Source organism: Octopus bimaculoides, chromosome 28 (genome assembly GCF_046866305.1).
Source record: "Octopus bimaculoides isolate indiv1 chromosome 28, ASM4686630v1, whole genome shotgun sequence".
NCBI lineage: Eukaryota > Metazoa > Mollusca > Cephalopoda > Octopoda > Octopodidae > Octopus > Octopus bimaculoides.
In genome coordinates this window covers 20,898,054-20,908,086 of record NC_142955.1, presented here as the reverse complement: position 1 = coordinate 20,908,086, position 10,033 = coordinate 20,898,054, and the positions used below count along the sequence as shown (strand labels likewise).

The following is a 10,033-nucleotide window of genomic DNA, read 5'->3' as shown; positions in this document are numbered from 1 at the left end:
AGTCCTCTCTCTCTCTCTCTTTCACACATTGTGTTTCAAACCTCACTCACTCTCTATCTTCTCTCTCACGATTTGCCTCCCACTACTTCTCACATTTGTTCATTCTACACACCATATCTTCCTCAATTTCACTTTCACTTTCACTTTCTCTCTTTCTATGCATGTCTCTACTTCTCTTTCTCCTAATCTTCCTATCTCTCTTCATAAGGCTTGTTTCTCTTTCTCGCTTTCTCTTTCAGACATATACTTTTACCCCCTCTCTCAATATCTTATTTCCCCCCTTTATTTCCCCGTATCCTCTCCGTCTCATATATCTAAGGATCTATCTATCTATCTATCTACAGACTTCGCTTTCTCTCTCTTTCCCCTATTCTCACCTCCCTCTCTCGCGCTCTTCATTTTCTCTTTCATTTCTTTCCCACATTTAAACATGGAATGACCGTCAATCCATCTCTCTCTCTCACTCAAACTCATTCTGTCTCTATCACCATCACTCTCACTCTCACTCAGTCCTACTCACACTCTCTCTCTCTCTCTCTCTTTCCTCCTCTTTCACGCTGCCACACAACAAACACACCAACGACGAAATGTAGGATATGGCCACATCACACTGGCAACAGCCGACTACTACTACCACCACTACTACTACTACTACCACTACTATTACTACTACTATTACTACTACTACTACTACTACTACTACTACTACTACTACTACTACTACCACTACTATTACTACTACTATTACTACTACTACTACTACTACCACTACTACTACCACTACTACTACTACCACTACTATTACTACTACTACTACTACTACTACCACTACTATTACTACTACTACTACTACTACTATTACTACTACTACTACTACTACTACTACCACCACCACCACCACACTTACCGCCAGAAAAGCACTACTGCTACCATTCCTACTATAACCATTACTACAGTTAATTACTACAACTACCACTATTACTACTACTACAGCTAATATTACTACAACTACTACTACCACCACTACACTACAACTGTTACTACCACCGCTGCTACTACTACTACTACTACTACTACTACCACCACCACTACTACTTCAACAACTACAATTACTACTACTACAACCACCACCACCGCTCCTACTACCACCACTACCACTATTATACCACTACTACTACCGCTACTACTTCTACTACTACCACTACTACTACTACTGCTGCTGCTACTACTACTGCCACTACTACTACTACTACTGCTACTACTACTACTGCCACTACTACTACTACTACTACTACTGCTGCTACTGCTGCTACACTAAGCCTATCTACACAAAATAGTTGTAGAGAATGAATTTAAGTTTTAAAGGTGTGGATTAATTGGTTGTGGGGCAGAGGTAGGGCAGAATCTCGGAGATTCAAACGCTGTCCAAAAGGAAATGACCACCACCCAGGCAGCCATGCTAAAAGATCAATAGATTCCAATCTATAGAAGAACCACTGTTTTCTACCTACACACTCAGACTTCCACCTCTATAGACCAATCATGTCATTTCTATAGACTAACACTTTCAAATCTACAGACAAATCATTTTAATCTCTATATTAGTTTCAATCCTTTAATCTCTGGATTAGACTCCATACTTTCATCTTCGTAGACCAATCCTTTAATCTCTGGATTAGACTCCATACTTTCATCTTCGTAGACCAATCCTTTAATCTCTGGATTAGAATCAGTAATTTTATCTCTATAGATCTATCTGTTAATCTATGTAGTAGAATCAATCCTTTGATCTCCATTGACCAATCTTTTAATCTCTGAGGTAGTAATCCCTATAATCCTGTTTTAATCTCTGTTGCAGAAGCAAGACACCAGGTCAAGCCCCGGTAGCTCTGTTATGCAAAGCTTGCATCATTCACCCTCATTTATTTCAGATCTCCAGCCTCCATCCTAGATGTAGATGGGTCTCCTGCCTCCTTTGGGCACCACTCTTGCCTGACCAGGGTCGTCACTTTACGCCTTTCCAGAATCCTAAATCCAAACCGATGGTTGTATAAACGTCGCTTAAAGACACTTCCGGCCGACCCGTTGAATCTCCCAGCTTTAATGTTGGCCGTGTTATCATCCCCTCCGCTGTGTCTTTCATTGACCCCCCTCCCCGTCTCTGCTGTTGCTGTGGGGGGGGGGGGCTCTTATTACAGATCGCAGGTCCAGCGATTCCATTGTGGCCGTTGCTTGCTCAGTAATCATCTCTGGCCACAGTTTTGGATTTTGCCGCCGCGGTTGCCACTTCTGAACCTGGGACCGGTAGTTCAGCTTCTGCTGCTGGTGTCGCAGTCACCTCTGCTCGTTGTTGTCGGTGTTGGTGATTCTACCCCTTTATGGGTTGCTGCCGCCGCAGTTGCCACTTCTGTCGTCGCCATTGTTGTTGGATTACCTTCTGCTGTTATTATTGTTGTTATCTGGTTGTTGAGGCTGATGACTAATGTTGTTGTTGTTGTTGTTGGCACTCCGTCGCTTAACGACGACGAGGGGTTCCAGTTGATCCGATCAACGGAACAGCCTGCTCGTGAAATTAACGTGCAAGTGGCTGAGCACTCCACAGACACGTGTACCCTTAACGTAGTTCTCGGGGATATTCAGCGTGACACAGAGTGTGACAAGGCTGACCCTTTGAATTACAGGTACAACAGAAACAGGAAGAAAGAATGAGAGAATGTTGTGGTGAAAGAGTACAGCAGGGTTCGCCACCATCCCCTGCCGGAGCCTCGTGGAGCTTTTAGGTGTTTTCGCTCAATAAACACTCACAACGCCCGGTCTGGGAATCGAAACCGCGATTTTATGACCGCGAGTCCGCTGCCCTAACCACTGGGCCATTGCGTCTCCACTGATGACTATCACAGCTTCATATACGATCCAATCTCGGTCTCGAATTGGCCTCCCACTTGGCAATCATTGTACTCCCTGCATGAGCATCCGGCCTTTACTCGCATTTCAGGGGCCTTCACTAAATTCTTTTAATGTTTGGCATGTAACTAAAGGAGATCTTTAGGTTGACTGTCTGACAACGTGAAACACTTGTCTACCAACGTAAAGGAAATCCTGCTCACACAAGTTTTAACATTGAAGTAGAAAGATCTGGCAAACCAAACGATCTTCCAGTGGCACTTTCCTTTGCAGGTTCTAGGGCCCCGACTGTATATTTCCAGAACACAAAAGCTGAACATCACATTAACCACCACCACCACCACCAGCACCAGCATCACCACCATTAACAACAACATTGCCACCAATCAATACATCGAACACCTGCAAAATTCGATTTTCCTACACAGAATTTCGTCTTGTTAACGTGTATAAATGAGGAGGAAAAAAAACGTCACCACGACGACGACTACCAAAACAAAACAGAGAAAAGAAACAAAGTTAATAAAAGAAAAATAAATATACAACAACAACAAATGAACTAATGTATGCCCCCAGCTGCCGCCCCTTAAACATTCCTTCTCGTTCAACCCGCTGCCCACCTCCTTCCAAAACCCTATTTCAAATCGCTACTATAGAAACCATTGAACCGTGACAACATTTTAATTACGAGGTCACATTATCGCGTTTCAAAAAATATAATTCCTGTAATTTTCTTTGATTTTTTATTTTCAATTTTCCAAATTCTAAACTATTTTTCTCTCGTTTCTCATTATATATATATATATATATATATATATATATATATATATATATATATATATTTGGCTTCAAAATTTTTTGTTCCTTCTCAAAATTTCTTCTTTCTAATTTCATTTCACGTTGTTCAGTTGTCTTCTTCTCCCTCCTTTTCCTCCTATTTCCGGTTTTAATCAAACTTTGTTAATTTTATTAATTATTTCTTAAATTACATTTGAAGGTGCCTTCCTCTTTCTCTTTCTCCCTACATACACGCGCACACACATATATACAAAATTTATATGTAGTTACAGCCCTTTTCCGTATCAATCATTTAATGTGTGCTTGTGTGTGTAATATACATATATATATAGTGCGAAAGAGTTAGGAGTTGAGGGTAGGGGTTGATATATATGTATATATTTTTTTTTTGTTTCAGTCATTTGACTGCGGTCATACTGGAGCACCGCCTTTGGTCGAGCAAATCGACCCCAGGACTTACTCTTTGTAATCCTAATGCTTATTCTATCGGTCTCTTTTTGCCGAACCGCTAAGTTACGGGGACATAAACACACCAGCATCGGTTGTCAAGTGATATTGGGGAGACAAACACAGACGCAAACACACACACATACATATACACACACACGACGGTCTTCTTTCAGTTTCCGTCTACCAAACCCACTCACAAGGCTTTGGTTGGCCCGAGGCTATAGTTGAAGACTGTTGCCCAAGGTCCGCGCAGTGGGACTGAACCCGGAACCATGTGGTTGGGAAGCAAGCTACTTACCACACAGCCACTCCTATATATTAAATGATTGATACGGAAGCAGGAATGTCACTAGACGCTTTATTTAGCTCAACATTCGTTTTCGCTGCCTTCTGCCCTGTTTCTTAATGAATGGGGACCGATGTAATGATATCAGATGCATCGCACAGGGCAGGGAGCCTGATCAGGTGATGTGATATGCCTCAAAAGTTATAAGAGTTCGCTTCTAGCCACATGCTGCTGGTACTATGTGTGAACAACTAGCAACACAACGTAATACTACCAGCATCTAACTTGAAGTAAAATGTAAATCTTATCACTTTTGAAGTATATTACGTCACCTGATGAAGTTTGTTTGCACTGCATGATGCAGCTGATGTCATCACATCATTCCCCACCCACTAGGGAACAGTGCAGAAGGCAGCCGAAACGATTGTTGTGCTAGTTACAACCCGTCTGCCGTATCAACCATTTGCAATATACTCAAAATGCAACGAAAAATTCCTTACGTAGATCCAGCGACGAAAGCGCAGCATCGCAGATTATGCCCGGTAACTGTGTGGTTAAGAAGGTTGCTTTCCAACGAAATGGTTCCGGGTTCAGTCTCACTTCGTGGCACCTTGAGCAAGTGTCTTCTACTAAAACCTCAGGCCCCGACCAAAGCCGTGTGAGTGGATTTGGGTAGACAGAAACTGAAAGAAGCCCATCGTATGTGTATCTCTCTCTCTCTCTCTCTCTCTCTCTCTCTATCTGTCTAGCTACCTATATGTATGTATGTATGTGTGTGTGTCTCCCATTACCATTTGACAACTGGTGTTGGTGCGTTTACGTCCCCGTAAATTAGCGGTTCAGCAAAAGATACCGCTAGAATAAGTACTAGGCTTAAAAAAATATGTCCTGGGGTTCCATTTATTCGACTAAAACCCTTCAAGGCGATGCTCCAGCATGGCCGCAGTCAAATAACTGAGCAAAAGAATAGAAGAATGATATATATACCAATACGTATCTACTGTCTGCGAGTGTTAGTTGTGTCTAGAGTCGATATAGAATCGTTCGGGTTTGAACGGTTGTAGTAGGACTAGTGGTTTGATGTTAGGCTTGTGCTGTAGTAGTGAGTGTTGTTTAACAGATCCTCAGTCTGTTTGAAACAGTGTTCGACGGGCATTATTTCCCGTCTGTTACTCTTTCAGAAGATGAAATGGTGCTCTTCTTGACATTACTTTGAACAGGTTGTTGTTAGATTGTTGGGCACTCCGTCGCTTACGACGACGAGGGTTCCAGTTGATCCGATCAACGGAACAGCCTGCTCGTGAAATTAAAGTGCAAGTGGCTGAGCACTCCACAGACACGTGTACCCTTAACGTAGTTCTCGGGGATATTCAGCGTGACACGCAGTGTGACAAGGCTGACCCCTTTGAATTACAGGCACAACAGAAACAGGAAGTAAGAGTGAGAGAAAGTTGTGGTGAAAGAGTACAGCAGGGTTCGCCACCATCTCCTGCCGGAGCCTCGTGGGGCTTTAGGTGTTTTCGTTCAATAAACACTCACAACGCCCGGTCTGGGAATCGAAACCGCGATCCTATGACCGGGAGTCCGCTGCCCTAACCACTGGGCCATTGCGCCTCCACTTTGAACAGGTGTAAGATGATAAAAGACGCCAGCATTTGTACGGAAGGCCGTGCGAAGGAAAGTGGTTGAAGGAAGAGGAGAGACTCATGTGGAAGATGCAGGAAACTGGGAGAATGAGCAATGGAACTGAGAGAGAGAGAGAGAGAGAGAGAAATGTCGATGGAGGGAGTGAGAGAGGGAAAAGATAGAAAGAGAAGGAGGGAGAGAGAATGAATGAGTAATCGTTGACGTGGTTTAGTTCAGGTGAACGCTGACGAACTTCAGATGGAATTTTGATCAATGGCTTTCCATGCATGGCCACTGTGTTTATTTGGCAATGTTATCTGACATGTGCGTCTATTTGTAAGAAGCTAAGGTGTGATCTGAGGGAGCACAGGTTGTTATTTCTAGCACGTCATGCGACCACCCACACGGGTCGTGTTGGCTTTTGGGGAGTAGGTGGAGGTTGTCCAATGGAGAGAGGAGCAAGGAGACGGTGAATGGGCAGCAGACGACAGCCTGCTTGGTAAGGAGTGGTAGTCAGAGTAGGTGGAGGGAAATAGTTTACCGACAGACGGGAGGTAGGGGTAGGAGGAGTAGTCGCAGAAAAGAGAGAGAGAGAGAGACAGTGAGTGAGTGAGTGAGTAAGAGAGAGAAAGTAAAATCAAAGAATTAAAAGGGAGAGAGGAGTGGATGAGGAATTACATGAAAAGGTGTGAGTGAAAGAGAGAGAGAGAGAAAGAGAGAGAGAAAAATGAATGGAAAGATGAACGGAGTGTAGGGTGAAAGGAGGAGTAAAGAGTAATAGACGAAGTGGCATGCTGGCTGATTTCAAGGTGGTAGGCGGAGGAAAGAAAGTGTTGAATGGAAGAGAAATAACGGTTATGAGACGGCGAGAGAAATCGCCTGCTGTGGCTCATTCATTTATATATAAGATTAAAATGTCGTTTGAGCTGTTATTTCTAGCAGGTGGCCTCTGTTGGCTTGCACGTAAGTAACTATGTGAATACGCATACACACATACATGCATAGACGCATTCATACATACATATATATATATACACGCATTCATTCATACACGTATACATACATACATACATAGGTACATGGATTGCGTTTGCAATCCAGGAACAGGAAATATCAACCACACACCTGATGCACAAAGGGGACAGAGATGCAGGTAAAGCAGCAAAATGAGACAACCGATGCAGATTCTGTGGCGTTCACACTGAAGATATCACCCACATCGTAAGCAGTTGTCTGAAAATGTCATCATGGTATTATCTACCGACGAGACATGATGTTGTAGCTAGGACACTATATAATATAATCCCGATAACAAAGAAATAAGAACCCCATTGCCACTCATAATAAAAAGGAATACTGGTGGAATGTCCCAGGGAAGACCATAATAGAATGTAAGCATAAGAGACCGGATTATAATGATTTGGGATAGAGAAGAGAAACTGGGCGGAGTTGTGGAAATTAGCTGCCCAGCGGATGTTAACATAAAGCTGAAGATCAGTGAAAAAGAGAAGATCTATGCTGAACTATTGAGAAATCTGCAGTTACTCTATCCAGATTACAAGTTCAGGTTTATACCTGTAATTATTGGGGCCCTGGGATATGTAACACACAGCCTAAATAGCAATCTTGAGAAATTAGGCTTCTCAAAACCAGAAAGGAGAAAGCTTATTCGAAGATTACAGATCCAATCCATCACTGGAACTGTAAAAATCTGTAAAAATTCCAGAAGTTTATCATTTAAATATACATGAGCTTGTCTAGATATGTAGCTATATGCATGAGAATACATACATAAAGCTAAGCATAAAAATATGCACAAATACATAACACATACATACAAAAATAGCCCGTTGTTGATATTCTTTTCTGTTGTAAGCACAAGGCCCGAAACTTTTGGGGAGGGGTCCAGTCGATTAGATCGAACCCAGTGCGTAACTGGTACTTAATTTATCGATCCCGAAAGGATTAAAGGCAAAGTAGACCTCGGCGGAGTTTGAACTCAGAACATAAATTCAGACGAAATATCGCTAAGCATTTCGCCCGACGTGCTACTGTTTCTGCCAGACCCCCTTCCCCGTTGAAATTCCAATGAATCTAGATGGAATCCAATGGATCTAGGTTAGAAACCGGCTTTTTATCTATTGGCAAGAGATCTTGAAATAAACCTGAACAATGACATACATCTATGCATACATACACACATTCATACATGCGTGCATACGTACACACGGGTGGTGAAAAGTCGATGGCTTTTGGTAAAAGAAAATAGAGGAGGATCAGTTAATTATGATTTTATTCAACTGTTTCCCCTCTCAGATTCACACACTTATTGCAGCATGCAGGGTATCTAAGAGACACCGCCACGCTGAAAATAGCAGTCAAAGCTTGACTCTAAAACCACAATAAATGTTCACAAAGCACCAGGAGAGAAGATGAAGAGACAAATAAACCAGCAAAAATTACTGAATAATTCCATATCCTGGATTTCTGGTTTTGCTTAAGAAATGCTCTGCATCATCAGTGGAATATACACAGAAAAGCACATATATACAGATATATATATATATATATATATACATACAACATAAGATATACTTACATATGTATGCAGACGACCAGTTTAAATTACCCGCCATGTAAATCCTCGCGCGATATGGTCAGAAATGTCACCGCAGTAAATATAATGACGAAGTAAATATATAAATTTATATAAATGAGGATAAGATCGATATTTAAAATATCGATTTTATCAAGTGGCCAGCATGGGAATAAAAAACCATCAAAGGTAATAATTATTTAAAATTATAATTTAGGGTATCTAAGAGACACCGCCACGCTGAAAATAGCAGTCAAAGCTTGACTCTAAAATCCACAATAAATGTTCATAAAGCACCAGGAGAGAAGACGAAGAGACAAATAAACCAGCAAAAATTACTGGATAATTCCAGATTCCAGATTTCTGGTTTTGCATAAGAAATGCTTTGCATCATCAGTGGAATATACATAGAAAAGCATATAAATACAGATGTATATATATACAACATGTATACATACATATATATGCACGTATGCAGACGACCAGTTTAAGTTGCTCGCCAAGAAAATGCTCGCGCGATATGGTCAGAAATATCAGCGCAATAAATATAAGGACGAAGTAAATATATAAATATGGCCTCTGACGGTCCATATGATATTTGTAGGTTCAAGCAACCAAAATAGTAGGTTGGGGGGGGGGTCCATAATGAATAAATTTTGATTTAGATGTATGTATATTTCTTTATTGCCCACAGAGGGGACAGACAAACAGATTAAGTCGATTACATCGAGCCCAGTGCGTAACTGGTACTTATTTAATCGACCCCGAAAGGAGAAAAGGCAATATCGACCTTGGCGAAATTTGAACTCAGAACGTAACGGCAGACGAAATACCGCTGAGCATTTCGTCTGGCGCGCTAACGATTCTGCCAGCTCGCTGTCCTCATATTTATATCTCGTGGTGTGAAATGCAAGAAACAACTTCGTTTAACATTTTGACATGCTTCGAACTCGACAAATTAATGTGTGAAAAACAGAAGAGGAATTTTGAAAGAAGTTTCTATAAAACTAATTTTAAGCTATCGAATGGCTGCCGGGGTCCGCCAGAATGAAATGGTAATCGAAGGGGTTTATAGATTAAAAAAAAATGGTTGAAAACCCCTTCTTTAGATGATAATATTAAAGATGTTGTTCTAGTTGTTGCTTTAATTAAACGGTAATCAAAGTGCATTCCTTCCATGGCTGTTCCTTTGAAACTTGTCCATCGCCTCATGTCTGGCATTTCACGAGTGATTGGAGGAAGGTTTGGACTGCTATCTTTAGCAACTCAAAGTTTACTGGTTCGAACCCTGGATCTTTTTTAAAACGGGGGCCACATTTTTCATTAATGTTTTACGTAGTGTTTTTGGTACCGAAAGACTTTCAAACTTCGTA

General features: G+C 41.6%; 1 protein-coding gene across 1 annotated transcript in view; it reads right to left on the bottom strand.

Annotated features, from left to right (window-relative positions):
- The window catches only part of LOC106873334 (uncharacterized), a 29,565-nt gene extending 20,665 nt beyond the window's left edge, over nt 1-8,900 (bottom strand). Inside the window, exon 1 of the mRNA XM_089343965.1 lies at nt 8,664-8,900. The gene's annotated coding sequence lies outside the window, so the exon portion shown is untranslated. The remainder of the gene's footprint in view (nt 1-8,663) is intronic.
- Between the last annotated feature and the right edge of the window lie 1,133 nt (nt 8,901-10,033).